This window comes from Podarcis pityusensis, assembly GCF_964106645.2.
Source record: "Podarcis pityusensis genome assembly, chromosome: 6".
NCBI lineage: Eukaryota > Metazoa > Chordata > Lepidosauria > Squamata > Lacertidae > Podarcis > Podarcis pityusensis.
The window spans coordinates 41,754,726-41,775,386 of record NC_138030.1 but is presented as its reverse complement, the minus strand read 5'-3'; the positions used below and the strand labels follow the sequence as shown (position 1 = coordinate 41,775,386).

General features: G+C 46.8%; 1 protein-coding gene across 1 annotated transcript in view; it reads right to left on the bottom strand.

Annotated features, from left to right (window-relative positions):
- Nucleotides 1-10,866, bottom strand: part of PIK3C2B (phosphatidylinositol-4-phosphate 3-kinase catalytic subunit type 2 beta) — a 97,447-nt gene extending 86,581 nt beyond the window's left edge. Inside the window, exon 1 of the mRNA XM_081009956.1 lies at nucleotides 10,535-10,866. The gene's annotated coding sequence lies outside the window, so the exon portion shown is untranslated. The remainder of the gene's footprint in view (nucleotides 1-10,534) is intronic.
- Nucleotides 10,867-20,661: the final 9,795 nt, after the last annotated feature.

Here is a 20,661-nt window from a genome sequence, read left to right as displayed (position 1 = left end):
GCAGGGTTTCCAGCTGTTTTTGCACTACAAAAGTGCAGGAGAAGGCATCATGAGCAACCCAGCCGGAACCGGAGAAGCAGGAGCTGGAGCGGGTCCAAGCCTGGAAGAAAGGTACCGGGCGTTGGAGGTCCAGCTAGCGCTGCAGACGGCGAGGCTCGAGGAGAGGAGGGCTCAAGATGCAGAGAAGGGGAAAACCACCCCGCTCGCCAGAAAGTTGCCAGGATTGGTACAGAAGTTTGGGGGGGAGCCCAAGGACTATCATGCCTTTAGGACAGAGATGCAATATGCCCTTAATCTGCAGTTTGATGACTTTCCCGACGAGGAATCGCGGGTGGCTTTTGTGATTGGGCATCTCGAAAAGGGGGCGAAAGACTGGGTGAGGCCCCTGATGGCAACGAATAATGACATCCTGAAGGACACAAGGAAGTTTTTTCGTGCCATGGATCTGATGTTTTCCAGCGATATTGAGCAGGGAGTGGTACACAGACAGTTAATGGCGTGCAAACAGGGGAGCCGATCTGTTCGTGAGTACTGGACTGAGTTTACCATGTTGATCCATAAATTGGGGTGGGATCTATCGGCGGAACCCATTCAAATGCTCTTTGAAGAAGGGCTTTCTTCGGCTGTGAAAGACGAACTTTCCCGGGCGCCCAGGGCAGAGTCTATGGACCAGCTGACCAAATCAGCGCTGACCATAGGAGCGCGCCAAGAGGCGAGAGCCTTGGAGAGGCGGGAAGGGAAGGGGGAACGTTGGAGGGAGCTTCGCATTCCAGAGATTCCAGAGCCACCGTTCCCGCCGGGAGAGCCGATGGAAATTGGAACAGCGCGCGCGCGCGCAGTTTCAAAGCCCAGTGAAGAGTGGAAGTCCAAGGGGAAAACAGCCATCATGGTGGTGGTAGACCTACTAACAAAGATGTGCCACTTTGTAGCCTGCTCGCATGCAGTCACGGCGGAAGAGACAGCGAAGTTATTTGTGGAACACATTTTTAGGTTGCACGGGGTGCCATTGAGGGTGGTCTCAGACCGAGGAAAACAATTTACTTCCAGGTTCTGGAGGAAGCTCATGAGCTTACTGCAGGTGGAGGTCAACTTTTCGACTGCCCGGCACCCTGAAACCAACGGGCAGGCGGAAAGAGCAAACGGTGTCCTCCAGCAATACCTGAGGTGTTATGTCAATGACAGAGAGAATGACTGGGTAGAAAAGTTGGCGCTGGCGGAATTTGCCTACAACAATGCCGAGAATGTGTCCACAGGGATGAGCCCCTTCTTGGCTAATTATGGGTGTCATCCCAGGGCTTTCCCGGGGGAGAAGGGGAGAGATGGAGCGTCCCGGCAGCCGAGCATTTTGTAGAAGAAATGGAAGCAATCCATCGTCAGCTCCAACTCAACTTAGAAAGGGCGAAGGAAGAATACAAGAGGCAGGCAGACAAGAACCGAAGGGAAGGTGAAACCATAAGGGTGGGAGATAGGGTGTGGCTGTCAACCCAAGGGTTGCCGTTCAAAGGAGGTTGTAAGAAATTAAGACCCAGGAGATTGGGTCCCTTTGAGGTCATTCAACAGGTCAACCCAGTGGCTTTCAGGCTCCGGTTACCCAACCACATGAAAATGCACCCAGTATTTCACAGGTCGTTACTGTCACCGTATGAGGGGGGACGAGAAGGGATGGCCACTCGGGGACCGGTCATAGAAGAAAGGGAATGCAGCAGCCATGTGGCAGAAATCCTCGACGCCAGGTGGAAGGGGGATCAGGTGGAGTATTTGGTAGCGTGGGAAGGAGAACCGGAGTCAGAAAACACTTGGGTAATGGCAGAAGATATCAATGACGAGGTATTGATAGAAACGTTCCATCAAAGGTTCCCAAGGAAACCTCAGCCTGTGGAGAGGTTCCGGAGGGAATACTTTGGGACCACCGATGAGGAGGAGGAGTTGGAAGGATTCCCGGACTCGGAAGGGGAAGGGGAGATGGACTCTGAGGAGGAGGAGTACTTCGAGACCAGGAACCGCAACAGGTGGAGAGAAGTGTTCGAGACATCGGAAGATGAAGGAAGTTCATTCCGGGGTTTTGCCTCCTCACCGCCCGTAGAGGAGGGGGCGGGAGGGGGCGAAGGGGGCCCTGGAGGGGAGGTGGATGTCAGGGAACTGCCATCGGAAGGAAGGGAGGTGAAAGGGCTCACACAGGTTGGGAGAGACTCAGCAGCTGAAGAGGGAACCAGTAGGGGGAGAGGAGGTGAGCTGAGGGAAAGTGAGCTGGAGGGATGGCTCAGAGACACTTCCAGCGAAAACAGTGGGGAGGTTTCAGGACCTCCTGTAGGGACACCCACTCCTCGCCGGAAACTGTCACGCAGAGAGTCCAGAAGACGTGTTTCCGTTAAGGAGCTTTTATGTTGGAAGCGATTCCGAAAGCAACCACTGTCGGAATCTGCCAGCGACTGACGGAGCCATGTTGAAGGGGCTCCGTTACAGACAGAGGTTTGCAAACTTGACCAAACTCTGAGGGACTTGGATTTTACACACAAGCAGCTCATCGTCCCATCACACGTCAGCTTCGTACTTAAGACACAAATTGGCCAGGAACTTCATTCTCTGTGTCTTTATCAATTTATTTGAAGAAGAACAAACTGGTGATTGCTTTAACATTTTGATATGTGGTGATTTGAATCATGAGGATGAATTAGAAGAACTGATGAGTCTTGAATGAGTCTGGCTTTGGAATTTAGGACTTCATTAGATTTTCTTCTGCCTTTTCAATCACAGAGCCTAGGACTTGCCGATCAAAAGATTTGTGGTTCGAATCCCCGTGATGGGGTGAGCTCCCGTTGCTCGGTCCCTGCTCCTGCCAACCTAGCAGTTCGAAAGCACATCAAAGTGCAAGTAGATAAATAGGTACCGCTCCGGCGGGTAGGTAAACCGTGCATCCATGCGCTGCTCTGGGTCGCCAGAAGCAGCTTAGTCATGCTGGCCACATGACCCAGAAGCTGTACGCTGGCTCCCTCGGCCAATAAAGCGAGATGAGTGCCGCAACCCCAGAGTCGGCCACGACTGGACCTAATGGTCAGGGGTCCCTTTACCCTTTACCTTTAAGGGCTTGTTAGAGATAATGTGTAAGGGTGGTGTCAGCTCCCTAAAAAAAAGGTCAACAACTATGGGGAACCTTTCGTTTAAAAAGATCAATAACTTTGGGGTTGTTCCCCCCCTTAAAAAAGGTCAACAACTCTGGGAAACGGGGGGGGGGGCGAGGTGGAGGGATCTTTGCACCACAGCGCAGGATATGCTTAAGACGGCCCTGTGAATATGACATGCAAACCAAAGAAGTAGAGCTTGTGTGTTGTATAGTATATGCTCTTCTTTTCCTCCTCGAGAACCAGCATGGCGTAGAGGTTACAGTGTCAGACTAGGACCTGGGAGAACAGGGTTCAAATTCCCATTCAGCCATGATGAAACTCACTGTGTGACCTTGGGCCAGTCATGGCCTCTCAGCCCAACCAACCTGACAAGGTTGCTGTAGGGATCAAATGAGAAGTGGGAGAAGCATGTATGCCACTTTGAACTCCTTGGAGGAAAAGGTAGGATGTAAATGCAATAAATAAATAAATGGATCACCAGCATTGCCAGGAGGAAGGATATCATGAACTATTGGCATCATCATATATGGCCACCGATTTGCTGGTCCTTAAACTGAACTATTGTGCTCCTTTATCTCCACGAAGGCCAAAACTGGCATGTAACTAAGGCAGTAGATTGATCATGTTTAATAGCACGAATGGAGGTTTATATCACTGGTCTTTCCTCTTCACTTTATAACCAGATGATCCTATGCAGCCCACAGTCCTGCCTGAATTCTCTGAACACATCATCCCCCAGTATATACCTGTCAGATGAACAGGTGCAATTTACTAAAAGGAGGAGAAATGTCATTTCGACCCTGTCTTGGTGCTGTGTTTCAGTGATCTTTCCCTTAATTGAACAGAACTGGTCATAGTTGTGAAATATATAGTTTTCTTTTCTTACTATGGTGCGGTGCCCTACAGTCTGACTCCATAATTTTATTATTTATTATTATTTATATGCTGCCCATCTGACTGAGTTGCCCCAGCCACTCTGGGCAGCTCCCAACAAAATATTATGCCATCTGTTTACATGTACACAGGCTGAGACCCTACCTGCCCACGGACTGTCTCGCCAGAGTGGTGCATGCTCTGGTTATCTCCCGCTTGGACTACTGCAACGCGCTCTACGTGGGGCTAACTTTGAAGGTGAACCGGAAACTGCAACTAATCCAGAATGCGGCAGCTAGACTGGTGATGGGAGGCGGCCCCCGAGACCACGTAACACAGGTCTTGAAAGACCTACATTGGCTCCCAGTACATTTCCAAGCACAATTCAAAATGTTGGTGCTGACCTTTAAAGCCTTAAACGGCCTTGGCCCAGTATACCTGAAGGAGCGTCTTCACCCCCATCTTTCTGCCTGGACACTGAGGTCCAGCTCCGAGGTCCTTCTGGCGGTTCCCTCACTGCAAGAAGCAAAGTTACAGGGAACCAGGCAGAGGGCCTTCTTGGTAGTGGCACCTGCCCTGTGGAACGTCCTCCCATCAGATGTCAAAGAGATAAACAACTACCTGACATTCAGAAGACATCTTAAGGCAGCTCTGTTCAGGGAAGTTTTTAATGACTGATGTTTTAATGTATTTTTTAATATTTTGTTGGAAGCTGCCCAGAGTGGCTGGGGAAACCCAGCCAGATAGGCGGGGTAGAAATAATAATAATAATAATAATTATGTGACATCCACGGAATGCCTGATTTCTACCTTGAAAGGGCTTCAAAGTGAGCACACCGAACCGTTAAAAAGGGAAAGTGAGGGGTCATTGATAGAACTGTCATTCTGACGAGGTTGCTTTTGCACATCTATCAGGGTAAAGTTATACTATATTTGAGGAGCGAGGCCTGGCTAAGCCTCATGCTCAGTTTCATTAGCATGACGGGGATGGCTCTAGACGGCTCGCTCCCACCCCCACGTTGCACCCTTTCAGTCTTACATGCCTGCAGAAAGCAGAACAGATACCTAACAAAGGTACACATCTTGCCAGCATTTACTGCATAATTTCCCACATACTGTGCAGTTTCCATTTGCTTTGAAACCTGCTTGCTCTGTGCAACTGGCAAGTATCGCCACCAGGCCTGGAAGTTCTGAGGTGTGACAGACGTTGACTCATCTATGTCAATAGTGTTGAGCTAAGCAAATATCCCTGCAAGGTTTGCTGCTCTGCACAGCTATCTCTCTGCAACTATGCTACCTGGTGCAGCACTTCCTGAAGCCACGCCTAACAGTCAAATTCAGCACAACCTTTTGTTTCCGATGCAGAAGTTTCAGTTCTACAGAACTGACCAGCTGTGCATATCAATGCACACGCAGCAGACGCATGCAGCTGCACCTCTGGGACAAAGACAGAAAAGGGGGCAGGTTTGCAGAGGAGTCCAAGATTAGGCACCCAGCTGCTTGGTAATGACCACCAAACTCTGGTTTTGTACAAAATTATACACACTTAAATAACAAGCATTTTCCCCAGCTGAGTACATATGTTCCACCTTCTGCGCAATCATGAAAATCTGGTTCTTTAACTACCAGGAGGCAAAAGAACAGGCGCATTTGAATACATGTAAATATTACCTGTTATAACCTAGAGGAGGTGTGACTGCATCAGGGCATGGCTATCAGCAGCACTGTATCCCAGTTTCTCTGATAACTGCTGGAGGCCTTTTGCGTTAAGATGTTCAAACACTTCAGATATTTAAGACATTACCTTCCTGCAGAAATTAAGGGATTTCGGGGCTTCAGTGTTACGGTTCCCATTCCCAAGTCTCTCTCTGGATGCTGAGTCACTGGATTTCTGTATATGATCATGGCCAGCATCTAACCAGATTGCCCCTGACCTCATGGGAAGTTTAAGATTGTGCTGAGCTGTAGTAAAAGGCAAAGGTAAAGGATCCCTGATAGTTAAGTCCAGGCGCACACGACTCTGGGGTTGTGGCGCTCATCTCGCTTTACTGGCCAAGGGAGCCAACGTTTGTCTGCAGACAGTTTCTCTGGGTCATGTGGTCAGCATGACTAAGCTGCTTCTGGCGAAACCAGAGCAGCACACGGAAACACCGTTTACCTTCCCGCCGGAGCGGTACCTACTTATCTACTTGCACTTTGACGTGCTTTCGAACTGCTAGGTTGGCAGGAGCTGGGACTGAGCAACGGGAGCTCACCCCGTAACGGAGATTCGAATTGCTGACCTACCGATCGGCAAGCCCAAGAGGCTCAGTGGTTTAGACCACAGCACCACCCGCGTCCCTGTGTGCAAAGTCACAGTTGTGTGAGTTGGCTCCAAATCCAAGGCAACATCCTAACTGGAATGCCCATCATTCCTTGGCGTAGCCTTCCTTGGCTGCATCAGCGCAGCCGTATCCTTCCAACCATCACCTAAACCTGCCTTCCCCAATCGGGTGCCCTCTAGATGTTTTGGACTACAGCTCCCATCAATCACATCCAGCATGGTCAGTGGTTGGGGATTATGGGAGTTGTGGCCTGGAACAACCGGAGACACCACAGGTTAGGGAAAAGGCTGACCTAAACGAATGACATTCATAACAGGCAGCAGGATGGAGCCAAAGTAAGTTTCCTTGAGAGGTAATGCAGCAAGACGACAGGAGGTTATGCACCTTGCACATAGTCTCTCTCAACTCACTTTCTGAATCACTAGAAGGCTGGGTTGTCAAGTCCTGCTCTAAAGTGACACACTCCTGTGTTTTGCAAACACAGGTCCTGATTCAGCCATAAACATACTTTCAGGCTGCAGGAAATAAGGCCTAGTGAAAATAAGGACACCCAAGGCCGGGGGGTGGGAGAGAGAGTAGGTGGAATATCAGCCATCACATGAGAAGCAGGGCTTTACCCTTTCATATGCCTTCTCTTCCCTCTGACTTTTTATAAATGAGTGAATTGTAAATCTTTACAACGTCCCTCAGGCAGTGCCTCCCAGAGTCCAATGACAGATTCATTTCTGGGTAATACAGTGGTACCTCTGGTTGCGAACGGGATCCATTCCAGAGGCCCGTTCGCAACATGAAAGGAGCGCAACCCGCAGCAGCACGTCTGTGCATGCGCAGGTTGCAATTCGCTGCTTCTGCGCATGTGAGTGATGTCATTTTGCGCTTCTGCGCATGCGGCAAAACCCAGAAGTAACCATTTCCGGTACTTCCGGGTTGCCACGGGACGTAACCTGAAAGAACGTAACATAAAACAGACGTAACACGAGGTATGACTGTATTTCTGAGGAAATACCCTACATTAGGAAAATTAGGTCATAGGTTCCAGCCCACCCCACCCTACTAAGAAATCCTTAGCTTCATTCTTTCACTCATGTTCCATTTCTGCCATTCCTTGTGTCATGCTGAGCACCCCACTTTGATTCACAGGCTGCTAGAGCAGGTACCAGAAACACCACAAGCAGACACTTTTCCTCAGGGGAAGAAAGGATGGCATTTGCCTGCGTACATTATCTAAAGTAGGTCTTATTTGGCAAATTATAGCTGCTGCAGCAGCTGTGGACCTCCTTCACTGCCATCAGATTAAGCACATGGGAATCTGTCTCATAAAGAGACAGACCACCAGTCTGTATAACTCAGTATTATCGACTGACTGGCAGGGGTTCTCCATGGGCTCCAGACAAGCTTTCCCAGACCAGTCAGGAGAGGATGGGGTTTCAACCTGGAACCTTTTCCATGTGCTCCACCATCGAGGTACAACCCTCGCTCAAAGTACCCAAAGTGTGAATGCACTATGAGCAGAACTACAACTCAGTGGAAGAGCTTTGAAGGCAGGAGGTCCCAGATTCAATTGCCGGTGACTTTCAATCAGGCTGCAAAAAAGGACTTCTACCTGAAACCCTGGAGAACAGCTACCAGTTAGTGCAGACGACACTGCATGAGATGGATCAATATTCTTACTTGATATAAAGTAGCTACCTACAGTGCACCATGCAGAATATAAGTGGTTTATCAACATTCTATTAATTAATCATTTTATTCGTATGCCACCTTTCCCTAGTTAAAATGCTCAAGGCAGCTTACAACATGAAAAAATGTGCATAATGACAAACATAACGAAAGTAGTCATAAACAATAAATAAAACTCATCAAAAAGTAAACAACCAAACTGAACATTTTCCACAGAAATCTAAAAAGATATTGATTTTTTTTGTATCTTTATTTTTATATCAACAACAACCCCTCTCCCAACAAAACCCCTGAAACAACACCCCGGTGCAAGAGTCTGTTCCTCTGGTCTGTGGCCCCCCTGCACTCTGGATCTGCTTATTTCTTAAGAACTTAGAAAACTAACTTCCATCACCGTCAGGCCACTGGTTCCTTTTGCTCACTATTGTACGCACTGGCAGCAGTTTTTATTCTAGGGAGCTAGCAATGTATACTTTGTACGTCTTTCCACCTCAATCCGCAAAGGCATGGAGCTTTAATGATTGCTATCCTGGCCTTGGAATCCATTTCAGCTTTCCTCCTGGGAACAACGCATGCAAACGTTCAGCCTGATCCCAACCACGCTCTGTATTTTGTTTCACACAAATCCATGGTAATGCAGCTAATGAGCCCTGACCAGGACAGCCCTGCTAGCTGGGCTAGACATCCTCCCTTGCCAATCAGATTTCAGTGCAGATAAATCTCCACTGGTGGGCATTAAAATGGAATATATATATATATATATATATATATATATATATACACACATGGATGCTAGTGCTACTGGCTTTCTCTAAAGGTTGCTGAAAATCAATAGCAAAGCTTCCAGTTATTCCAACAGCCCTGTCAGGAACGGACTCGTTGCATTTGGTGGGATTACATCTATGCTTAAAGGAAAGCGTACCTGTGACATAAAAGGCCTACGAAGCAGGAAACTATATGGCATACTATAACACAATCGCGGTGTAGCCATTGATTCATTTTAAGCCAATATCAAATCAACACATAGTAAACTTGTTTTACTGTGAAGGGATCATATCCCTGTCTAACACCACTACAAGGAGGGAGAGTCTAAGAAGCACATATGTAAACATTGCTCCAGTTTGGCACCTGAGAAGGCAGCATGTCTCACTGTCCAAGGTTTCTAAAGTTACAACTGGTGTGCAATTTTATAACTTGTGGATTCCTTTTTATTGCAAGTAAAGGAAATGGCTTTCTACTATTGCCCATTTCAGTGCAAGGTTATGGTCTTTCCCACCAACCAGTTGAACACATCCACTTTTCCAAATCCAGTTTTATCATTTGCTTTTTATTTTATGTTTCGCATTTATGTTGCTTGGGCAGAGGAGGGACATTGACAGCACAGTTGGCACAAAGGAAAAACAACCCAAAGCCTTATTACAAAAAATCCCCACAACACTATTTTTCTTAGTAGGTCAATGGCTCTTTCCCCCTCCATGCATTCCTGAAAAGAAAAACAGGGATGACCCTCTAATTAAGGATTCTGCTCCCCCACTCATCACTTTAACAAGGATTATAGTAAGAACCCTATAAATTACATATAAAGCAGTCTACACACGGGAATCGTAAGCTCCTTACGTTTTCCTAAATGCAAGAGCCAGGTTTTAAAAATACATATTCATGACACAGATAGTAGTCATAATTATAATACTAGACAAAGGAATAATGGTGCTAACATTGCTGCTGGCTCCTGGAATCGATTATCCTAAGGGATAGATTATTATTATTATTATTATTGATCCCAGGAATTTTGCAGAAACCAACCAACATAAACGGAACAGAGGCCCAAGCTTGTATTCTCGCTCAAGCTTGGGCAATTCTTGTCCATTCCTCGGAGAGTTATTAGGGGGCGGGGAAGAGAAAGAAGAGGAATTGTAGTATTACAACTTTCAGAAAAGTCAGAAATCCATCGTGCCCCGTCAGCTTGGGGAAGTTTGCCCAGAAAGAGAGATTCTGCTGCCCATGTCCGAGGTACTGGATTTATCCCTCTTACGCGACCCCCGCCCCACCAACCCTCCGGCACCGCGCCCCTTTTGCGGTCCGTTCTCCCCCAAAGCTCGTCGCTTTCTAAGAGGGAGGAACGCAAAGCGAGCAGGCATTTGCAAGGAGATCCGAGCACATGTGGTTCAAGCTATACGGGTGGGGAGAGAAAGGCCAACCCCAAGGGAAAGATTAAAGTAAAGCCAGCTTTAGCTTTTAAGAAAGAGAGATCGCTGCAACTGGGGGAGAGATTATTGCAGGAACTGAGCAGGATCCCGCTCCCGAAGCATTCCTCTGCAAGCTAGGCTCAGCCTCCATGGGCGCAACCTGCTATCCAAGGCTTGCTGCGCCTGCTGCACTGCATCCAAGGCTGGGACTGCAGTGGAAGCGGCTTCCCTGCACAAGCTCCCTCCCCGATTTCCATGTTGCGAAAGGGAGAACTGGGTCTCGCACATCTTCTCTGCCGGTGCCTCCCTAAATCCATTTCGCAAACGCCTCCTCCTGCTCCCAGCTTACCTGGTCTCTGCCCAGCGATTTCCTGGTCTGTTGCTGCCGTTTCCAAGCGATCGTCTTTTCCCTGCGCGCCTCCCTCCCTCTCCTCTCTCTCTTCCACAATGCCTTTTCCTTTCCCCCCTTTCCTCCTCCTCCTCCGCCTCCTCCTGTGGTAATTCCAGGATAGCTCCTCGGGGCGATCTGCTAATCCTCGTGCATCTGGCATTAAAATCCAAGCAGCAGCTCCGGGAACGGGTCTCTTCTTCGGAGGGGAGCTGGCGAGCGAAAGCGGCGAGCTGCAGATTCCCAGCACAGCCAAGCGAGGCGGGCGATGCGAGCGAGCGAGACAATGGAGACGAGAGGCGCCGCAAAGGCGCGCGACATCTCCTGGAGACCTCGCGCACGGCCGCCGTGAACCCTGGCGCTTTAAAAAGGGCTCCGGCTGCTTTCTGGACTTTTGTGAAGGAGCCGAAGGCATATGATCGTGTCCGCCTTTCTGCAGAAGCTCATCCGCTGGAGTTTGATGCTGCATTGCGCGCGGGGGAACCGACAGGCCCCCTTGCATTTCACACGACAAAGTTCTTTGCGCCTCTGCTTGTCTCCGGGTCCAAGGAAGGTGCCAGGCCCCAGGCAGCGGCGCAAAGACTCACCATATCTGCAGTTCTTGCATACATGCATGCAAAAATAAATTACGGTTAAGATGTTTCTGTTTCCTGCTGGGAACACGATCCAAGGAGTTTTGTGGAAGGCCCCGTTGAAATGATTAAGAAACCAGCAACAGTTCAAAATATTTAAAAAGGAAACGGCAACTTCATCTCATTTCTTCAAAATGTCACTGTTTCGGGGTGGGATTCAGTCATATAATACTAGTCAATTCAGGTTGCACAGTTTAAGTCGATTTGGTGCTCTTGCACAACAAACCCACTTCTCCACCCACCCAAAAACCTTTGGACATTTTGCAGTAAGGAAAATGATTGGAAAGTCAGAGGTAACATTTGTTTAACACAGCGTTGCCTAACCTCACCAACACATCCAAATCAATTCTCATTAAACAAGTCCTCTCATTACTGGGCCGTTGTATTTCCTTTTGCTGATGGTAATTACATGATTGGTCCTAGTTAACGAGAAGTTGGATGGAAGATTTTGCTTTTCCTATAATAGTATGAAGAATAAGATTCCGAAACAGGCTTCTGGTAGATGTTTACAGACATTGAGAGGCCCCAAATGACAATTCTGGAAGGTAGTTGGGGTAGCCCTATAGTACTCTGAAGACAAACATATTTACTGTGGCATAAGCTTTTGTGGACCTGAGCCCACTTCATCAGAATGGTGATGATTTTTTAGTTTGCATCAAGACCCGAGTTGAATGAAGCTGGCCATTTCCCAGATACGGGAGTGACTTGCGCTAGAGCACTATCAACACTGACATGTTTCAAACAAAACCTAGTAAATAATGCAATAATAAGCCTACTCTCTGCAACAGACATCATCAAATGGTTTATAATGTTCTTTGGTACCCGAGTTTAAAAGCCCTACTATTACACACAGAAATCTGCTTCTGGTTCCATAACCCTATTAATTTCAGCAGCCAAATTTAACAAATAAAAATATCGCTGCTGAGATTCATTGACTTCTCTTCTTTCGATCACAGGCTTTAAATGGATAAAAGGAGTTGACCTTTGGTCCTGAAATGGCCAAGCCTCCTTAAAACAAGAGGTAAGAACGTGAAGAGCTCTGCTGGATGCGTCCAAATGCCTATCTAAACTGGCATTCTGTTCTGGCGGTGGCCAACCAAATACCCATGGGAAGCCCACAAACAGGACACATCTGCAACATCACTCTCTCCAGCTCATGCTCTCTGGCAACTGGCCTTCAGATAAATTTAGGGGGTGCATCCAGAGGACAGCAGCTGCCACGCTGAACGGAACAGAGTTAGTGCTAGTTTTGCATTAACGAAAGGTTATTGATGTGAAACTAACCCTAAAGTAGCATTAACTTTGTTTGGCGATTGTGCACAACAGCAGAACATAACCCCACGCATTAACAAAAATGAATATTTTCAAGTCAAGGAAGGGCAAAGGGACAGAAGCAGGCAATGTTGCAACCCCAGATAGGCAGTGCAGCGGAGAGCGGCGTTACTTTGCAGAACCTTGGTGGGAACTAACTTGCCTATCTCTGCCTGCTTCTGCCCATGGCACATCCTTTCTGATAATTCACATCCTTTCCCTGCCTTATTGCTGTAAGGATAGGGGTCTTTTAGGTTATATTTGCATCAAAGTGCATGTGTGTTCTCAATCAGTTTTTTCTTTCTTTTTTGAGGTAAAGAACAGGAAAGGCTCCCCGCCCTGTGGCAATCACACAGGGTTCCCAGACGTTTCACTGTCTATTGATCCCTGTGTCACCACTTTATTTCTCGCTGCCACAACCCAGGCCCTACCTCGGACAATACTGAGTCCAGTCAGGATTAAATTGAAACATAAACTTTTGTTTATTTATTACAGTTTAACAAGTGTGTGGTTTCATAAACAGTATCAGTCAATTACATTCATGGAGTGCCTATCCAGACATATAACTTTTGCTACCTGCTCTCACTCACTAAACCACCTCTCAGATATTTACTTGTCTGCCTAGCCCCTAACTGTTCCTGACTCAGCCTATTTCGCTACACTAACTCAACCTATCCACAAACTGTATCTCAACTGTATCTCCCACTCCAACCAACCACCCAACTCCCAACGAACTCCCCAACGAACACACCCCTTTGCCCCTCCCAGAGCTGGTTTTATAGTCCCTCTGACTCCACCCCCCCTGGGTTCTGATAGGGTAACCTGTTTAACTATTTCACCTCCAGCACTCTCATATGGTAACGTCACACCCCCATCCTGTCAATTTCACTGAAGAGCAGAGGAAGGGACAGTGGTGAGCAGGGCCGTCTTAAGCATATCCAGCACCATGGTGCAAAGATCCCTCCGGCGCCCCCCCACGGCAACTCCAAAACAAGGGAGAGGGCGGTGGAAAATGTCCTCTGCCTTGCCCACTGCCCCGATCCCCGCCGTGGCAGCGGCGATCAAGCAGGAAAACGTGCTGGCGGACATGTTCTCTGGCATCAGGGGCACCTGAGAAGGCAGCCCAGGAAGGCTGCGCACCAGGAAGCAGGAGGAGGACAACGACCCCATCTTTAGCAGATGCAGAGGCTTGAGAGGGAAGCTTCCATCCTAAGCCTCTGTGGGGATCGCTCTCCTCCTGCGGAGGCTTGGGAAGGAAGCTGCACACCTGCCAGCCATATACATTGGTATCTCGGGTTACATACGCTTCAGGTTACATACGCTTCAGGTTACAGACTCCGCTAACCCAGAAATAGTACCTCGGGTTAAGAACTTTGCTTCAGGATGACAACAGAAATCGTGCTCCGGCGGCACAGCAGCAGCAGGAGGCCCCATTAGCTAAAGTGGTGCTTCGGGTTAAGAACAGTTAAGAACGGACCTCCGGAACAAATTAAGCACTTAATCCGAGGTACCGCTGCAGTTGGCGGGGCGCATCTGGCAGGCGTGCAGGGAAAGGGGAGGCTGCCGGCAAAGCCATGCAGCCCCCCCCACTCGCTAGGGCGCCCCTGAGAGGCCGGCACCCTGGTGCAACAAACCACTAAGACCAATGGGAAAGACAGCTCTGGTGGTGAAGCTGCCAAACAAGGGAGGCAGGCGGGGTTCCACACTGTCGCCAGCTGCATCACAAGTAAGGCCTGTGAACCAGCTGAGTCAACAGCATCAGTCAGTTCACACCTGAAAGCCTTGTACTGTTCTTGTGTTGTTTGTTTGATAAACCGTGATGGTCTAGCACTTGGAAGGGAGGAAACCGACAACCAAACACCACCACCACCAGAACAGGAGAAGAATGGGCGAAACACGGGAGTGCATTGGATTGGGATAGATGTTTCTGGTTCATGTGTGAGCAAATGATGCTGTCGATACCAGGAAAAAGGGTTAGTGTGGAAAATTACCTAGATCGCAATCCTATGGATATTTCCTAGGGAGGTCACCTCTGCTGAACTCTGTAAGACGTATTTCTCAACAAGCCTGACTGAGAGGATTACATTTGCAGTCTTCACTTGTATCCTCATCCAAAGCTTAAGGGCAAGCAGATCGTCAGGAAAATGAAAGAGCAGGATTTTTGAGCCCCACAATATTAATCAATCTCAGAGCAAAAGATCGGAGTGTGTATGGGGCGTATGGGGCAAAGGAATAGTTCCATCAATATCTAACCCTTGATCATCATGAGAGGAATTTGTACTTTGATCTGGGTAACAGTCAAGATACATTCTGGGGTGGTAGGGTAGGGATGGTCTTTGAGGATCACTGATATTATTATTATTATTATTATTATTATTATTATTATTATTATTATTCCCCGCCAATCTGGGAGCCCATTGGGCAGCTCCCAACAGAGGACTAAAAACAGAATAAAACTTCAAATATTAAAAACTTCCCTAAACAGGGCTGCCTTCAGATGTCTTCTAAAAGTCAGATAGTTTTTAATTTCCTTGACATCTGATGGGGGGCATTCTACAGGGCGGGCGCAGCTACCGAGAAGGCCCTCTGTCTGGTTCCCTGCAACCTCACTTCTCACAGTGAGGGAACCATCATAAGGTCCTGGACCTCGGTGTCTGGGCTAAATGATGGGGGTTGGTTGCCGTTCTTGATCCAATCCAGTATGGAAGAGTGTAAACGGCATATGGACATTGTGAAGGTTATTCTGACTAATGGCTTAAATATCACATTTCGACAATTTGTAATGAATGACTGGAGTTGCTCTAAGAATGTTAAGGGCACTGGAAAATGAATAATGAAGAAGTCATCTTAGATTTTTTTATCAGTGTAACAACTATCATCATCCTCTGTTCAATTCCTGGCCAAGTAGGGCTGGAAGAGACCCTTGCCCCAAACCCTGGAGAGCTGCAGCCAATCAGTGTAGGTAATACTGAGCTAGATGGACCAATGGCGTGATTCGACATAGGGCAGCCTCCTACAATCCTAACAACAACAAAACCAATTTATTTATACCTGGTTGTCTGCAGTTAACATTCCTAGTGTCAGTTTACAGCAAGGAAAAATCAAAACTCTACAATATAATAATGAAATACAAAATAATAACAAAACAAAATACAAAACAAATATATTGTGTTTCAAGCATTGTACTTAGGGAAGCTGGGTTTCAGTTCTCCATTCATCCCTAAAGCTCAGTGGGTCAGTCACCCTCTTTCAGTCCAAACTACTCCTCAGGATTGTTATGATGATAAAATGGTGTTTGGGGAGAGGGAGAAGTGTGAATTTTCCCTGGGCTCCTTGGGTTAGGCAAAGAATAGAAATGTAATAAACAAAAAAAATACTTCTGCCAAGAGACAGTCTTTACCTCTGGCTTGTCAGCTTGAGATTATGTCCCAGAAATGGATTAATTAAAATGAAAATGTCAAAGCACACAGAGAAAATGAGCCCCTGTGTGCTTGTAACTAAGTGGCCATTTATTGTGCTGATCTCACGCCATGCCAGCTGAGGTTGCTGTCACTGATACAACTAATAAATGGGCTGGCTGTGATGAGCGCATGGTAATGCACATCCATAATAATTGTCCCAGCCTCTTTCTTTCTTTGATGTAGAGCTGAGAGGAACACAGCTTTTATACACACACACAAACACACACACACCCTCTACATCCTGAACACATACATGTTCATGTAATTCTGAGTGTACATTATCTCAACTTGGTGAGGAAAAATTCTCTGAATGATCTTTGCTTCCAGTACATGTGTTAAGGGCTGGGATAGCACCTACTGCATTTCTGGATGTCCTTTTATGAAATACCATGCTTTAAATTGGGTCCCCCCCCCCCAAGACTGCTTCAATTCTAATTGAGAAAAAGGGGCACACCCACACCATCATTCCCATCACCATCGCATGACTTTCCCCAAAGAATCCTGTGTATTAAGGATGCTGGGAGCTGTAGCCCTGTGAAGGGGGGAAAAGAAGATTTCCCAGGATTCTTTGGGGGTAAGTGATGTGCTTTAAAGGTACAGGATAGATCTGCCCATGCCCAAGGAGCTAGCTGCATTTGAAACTGGTAGTATGTACACAGCCTAAGTCGTGGCTATTCCTTTTTGCTTCCACAGCCCCATGCCTTAGAAACATAGGGCTATCCCATTTCCAGGGTCCAGTCGAGGGGTCACATTCCCTTCTGGGCAAAAGTGGGCACAGCAGTGAATGTAAATTTTGCTTTTGTACAGTAGGTAGGTTTTTGCATGATGTTTCCTCCACTGAAATCATGCACCTTTGCAGCTAAGGAAATGTCCCTCCCCAGTTCCTTTGCCTAAAGCAGGGGGCCAGTCCACTGTCCCTCAGACCATGTGGGGGGCCGGACTATATTTTGAAAAGAAAAAAAAGAATGAATTCCTATGCCCCACAAATAACCCAGAGATGCATTTAAAATAAAAGCACACATTGTACTCATGTAAAAACACACTAATTCCCAGACCATCTGTGGGCTGGATTGAGAAGGCGATTGGGCCAGATCCAGCCCCCGGGCCTTAGTTTGCCTACCCATGACCTAGAGCTTCACACTTGTGCAACTCACAAGTCTTATGGAAAGAGGAACGGTGAACTATAGCCCATCTTAAGACTTGTGAAGCCTGGAATCATCTGCACTCTTCTTTTGTCACTGATGCTTGCAGATCTTCTAACCCACCCACAGCTACGTCTCATGGAAGCCTAAAAACGCTTTGCTAAATCGGCAATGAATTTTAAACTGCTAATGTAAAGGCAGTATATTATGCATGTCCAAAACGGAGTGACGCTGAGGTGTGATGCAGACACTGCAGAAGAAAACAAAATGGGGTAAAGCGATCGATATTATACATTTGCTGCAATGTAAGTAGCATATGCTGAAAGTCTGCTTGTCTGTAGTGCCTCTTCGGACGGTGCTAATTCTACTTTCAAGCAGATTGCCTGAATCTCTTGCCTTTAAGAGCCACACAATCTGCTGGTAAAACCTGCTCCCTAGTGGAAAGAACCAAACAATGCACTGAAGAGCGAACAAATACGTAAGAGTAAGTGACGATTAAGCCTGAACTCTGAAATGTAGAGTCTACAACAGTATTCTTTCCAGAGGGGTAGCTGCGCTAGTCCCTTCATTGTATTTGTACAGCGATCACTGTTGTTATCCCGTGCCATCCAAGGCTTCTGATAAGCACTCCTGTCATCTGAGAACAGAAAGCCAAAAAATATGCTGTAATAATTAGGTGGGATTCACCGAACCAGCTCTGTCAGCAGAATCTTTGCACAAGGACTTCTGTTCATGCAACAGGATTCCCGCCCCCTTCCCTCCCCATGCCCTAAAATCAACCTTGAGATTTGTGACTGAGAACCCCAAGAGCAGCACGTGGTGTATGGGGGTATGGGGGATATTTCCATCTGGCAAGTTTCTCGCACAGATGGAACAATTGGAAGAGCGCAATTTGGAATTTGTCCCATTGTGTTTCTCAGATGCCTTATACCTAGAAAGTCTAAAGGTGGCTTATAAAAAAAATAAATACAGAATTTTAAACTCAAGTTGTTAACGGAGAAATCTGAGGGCTCCCTTGGACAAAAAACAAGGACACCAGCCAGGAATACCAGAGCAAAACAGCAGCCAGTAGGCTTGGTCTTTATTGAAGACTGTTGCGACAGGACTCCCACCTGCCACCAGGTGAAACAAGATGGAAGCCCCATACAAAAGAGAACCCAAACTTTTATTAGCTGCTAACCTAGCAGTTTGAAAGCACATCAAGTGCAAGTAGATAAATAGGTACCTGCTCCAGCGGGAAGGTAAACAGCATTTCCGTGCGCTGCTCTGGTTCACCAGAAGTGGCTTAGTCATGCTGGCCACATGACCTGGAAGCTGTCTGCGGACAAATGCCGGCTCCCTTGGCCTATAGAGCGAGATGAGCGCCGCAACCCCAGAGTTCGTCCGCGACTGGACCTAATGGTCAGGGGTACCTTTACCTTTTTAGTAACCCCCATGTTATACCCCCAAAACGACATCACTAATACATCATGGTTACACAATGAAAGGGGAGGTCTGGTGGCAGTAATCTGAGCATCCTGGACCCTGCCCCATTCCTCCCCTTGCCAAACACCAGTCAAGTGAAACAAAAGAGATATTTACATTTCCCTGTTTCCCAGTCAACTTAATCACACCCTTTTGTCTTCATCTGGGTTTCTTATTTCTGGAATGGCTTCCTGTCTGGCACTCAGGTATCAAGATGCCAGGGATTATCACTCAGGCAAGAGGGGCTGCTGAGTAGCTGAGCTCACATGTCTATATAAATTTCTGAAGTTTTCCCAGTGAGCCAGTACATAGATACAGTACATTTCGCAGCGAATTGTTACATTTGGTATTGTGCAGCAAAGGCCCTTTGAATAGATTGGAAGAAACTGTGATGAAGTGTTTTGTGGGGACAAATCACAAAAGTCACAAAAGTAATTGTGCTGATTTTGGTAGTGGGGTGCATGTGCATGATATCTGCTGGAAGGGCAACCCCCTGGAAGGGCAACATAAATTCCTGCAACAAAGTCAACACAGGAACAGTACAATATATTTTAAAAGCACCCCACTATACTGTAATATATCCACCCACCAGCTGGCCAATAATGCACAACAGAAAAAAGTAGTTTATGAAACACGGCAGATACCATTAAATGTCTGGGAGTAGAGAAAGGTCTTAATATGACCTCCAATGATAGGTTCAATGCCAAGCTGGCCTCACTGGGGAGAACATTGCATAGACAGGAGGCCACCACTGAAAAGGCCCTCTTCCTCATTCTTGCCCACTCAACATCTCTTGGAGGGACAGTAATGTATCCAGGAGAATCCCCAAGCTATGAACCTGTTCCTTCAGGAGAAATGCAGCAACAGCTTGTCTACTTTTGAGCATTGTTTGTTAACCTTCATTTCCCCCATTCAAATAAGAGTCGTTCACACCCACATGTATTTGAATCTGTACGTAAGTAGCAGCATTGGTCTGTCCCCTTCAAACCAGTGGATGTTCTTTTTTGCGTTTGTCACTGCCTTGTGTCTTCTAGTCTGTTGATTCTATCATGCCAATTAAGTACCAACAGGGCATGAGCACAGAAAACCACACACACACCATGCTTAAAAATATATATATCCTTGGCCATGAAGTATGCAAAAACACAGGCAATTGTAAATTTGCTAGCACATTTTTTTCTGGTTTTGTGCAAATCTGTTGGCTCTATATACCAGTATACCTATAGCTAAATTTCCAGTGCACCCTTACTAGCATGCTGGAATGGAAAAGAAATGAAAGCAATGGTAAATTCTCAGCACACACTTTTTAGGTTGACGTCTAATGTTATCTGGTGAAGAATTTTATTTTAATGTTGTTTACCTTTGCAGTTTTCTGCTTTTGTCCAAATGTGTAGGAACTTCTGTTCAAGAACTCCCCATAGTTACAATCACAGCCAGAAAGTGATGACTTATGCATCCACACTAAAAACAATTCATCTGTAACCTGAAGTGGAGGGACTAGAGAGTGATTTCCCTCAATTTATCCATGCAAAATCCAGGTAAACCCAGATTTACAGGGAGAAAGCATAGAGATGGTTGTTTTTTGAGGGCAATGTCATGCGGACCAAGCAAATTGAATGGGAGAAGAAACACACATTAAACTTCTGTGTGGACAAGCCTGCCATCAGGGACTAGTTAACACCATATGTTATGTACTGAGTTGAATAGGATCCAAACTGTAGCAGTCTGATTGGTCCTAGAACAATAGGATCCAAAAGGCAGCAGTCTGATTGGTCCTAGAACAATAGGATTCAGAATGCAGCAGTCTGATTGGTCCTAGAACAATGCAGCAGTATGATTGGTTGGCAGGAACCACCCAATCCTGCTCCAGATAGAAGTGAATCCACAACCTGATTGGCTTACAGTAGAATTCCAGAATTAGCCAATCATGTGCAGCCCATTGTGTAAATAATGTATATAAAGCAGATACTGTGAGGGGACATTTATTCATTCCTCCTCACCACCATGAGCTGAATAAAGAGCATGAAATCACTTGCGACTCTGAGTATATTTCACTGGCGACGAGGATGGGATCCCGC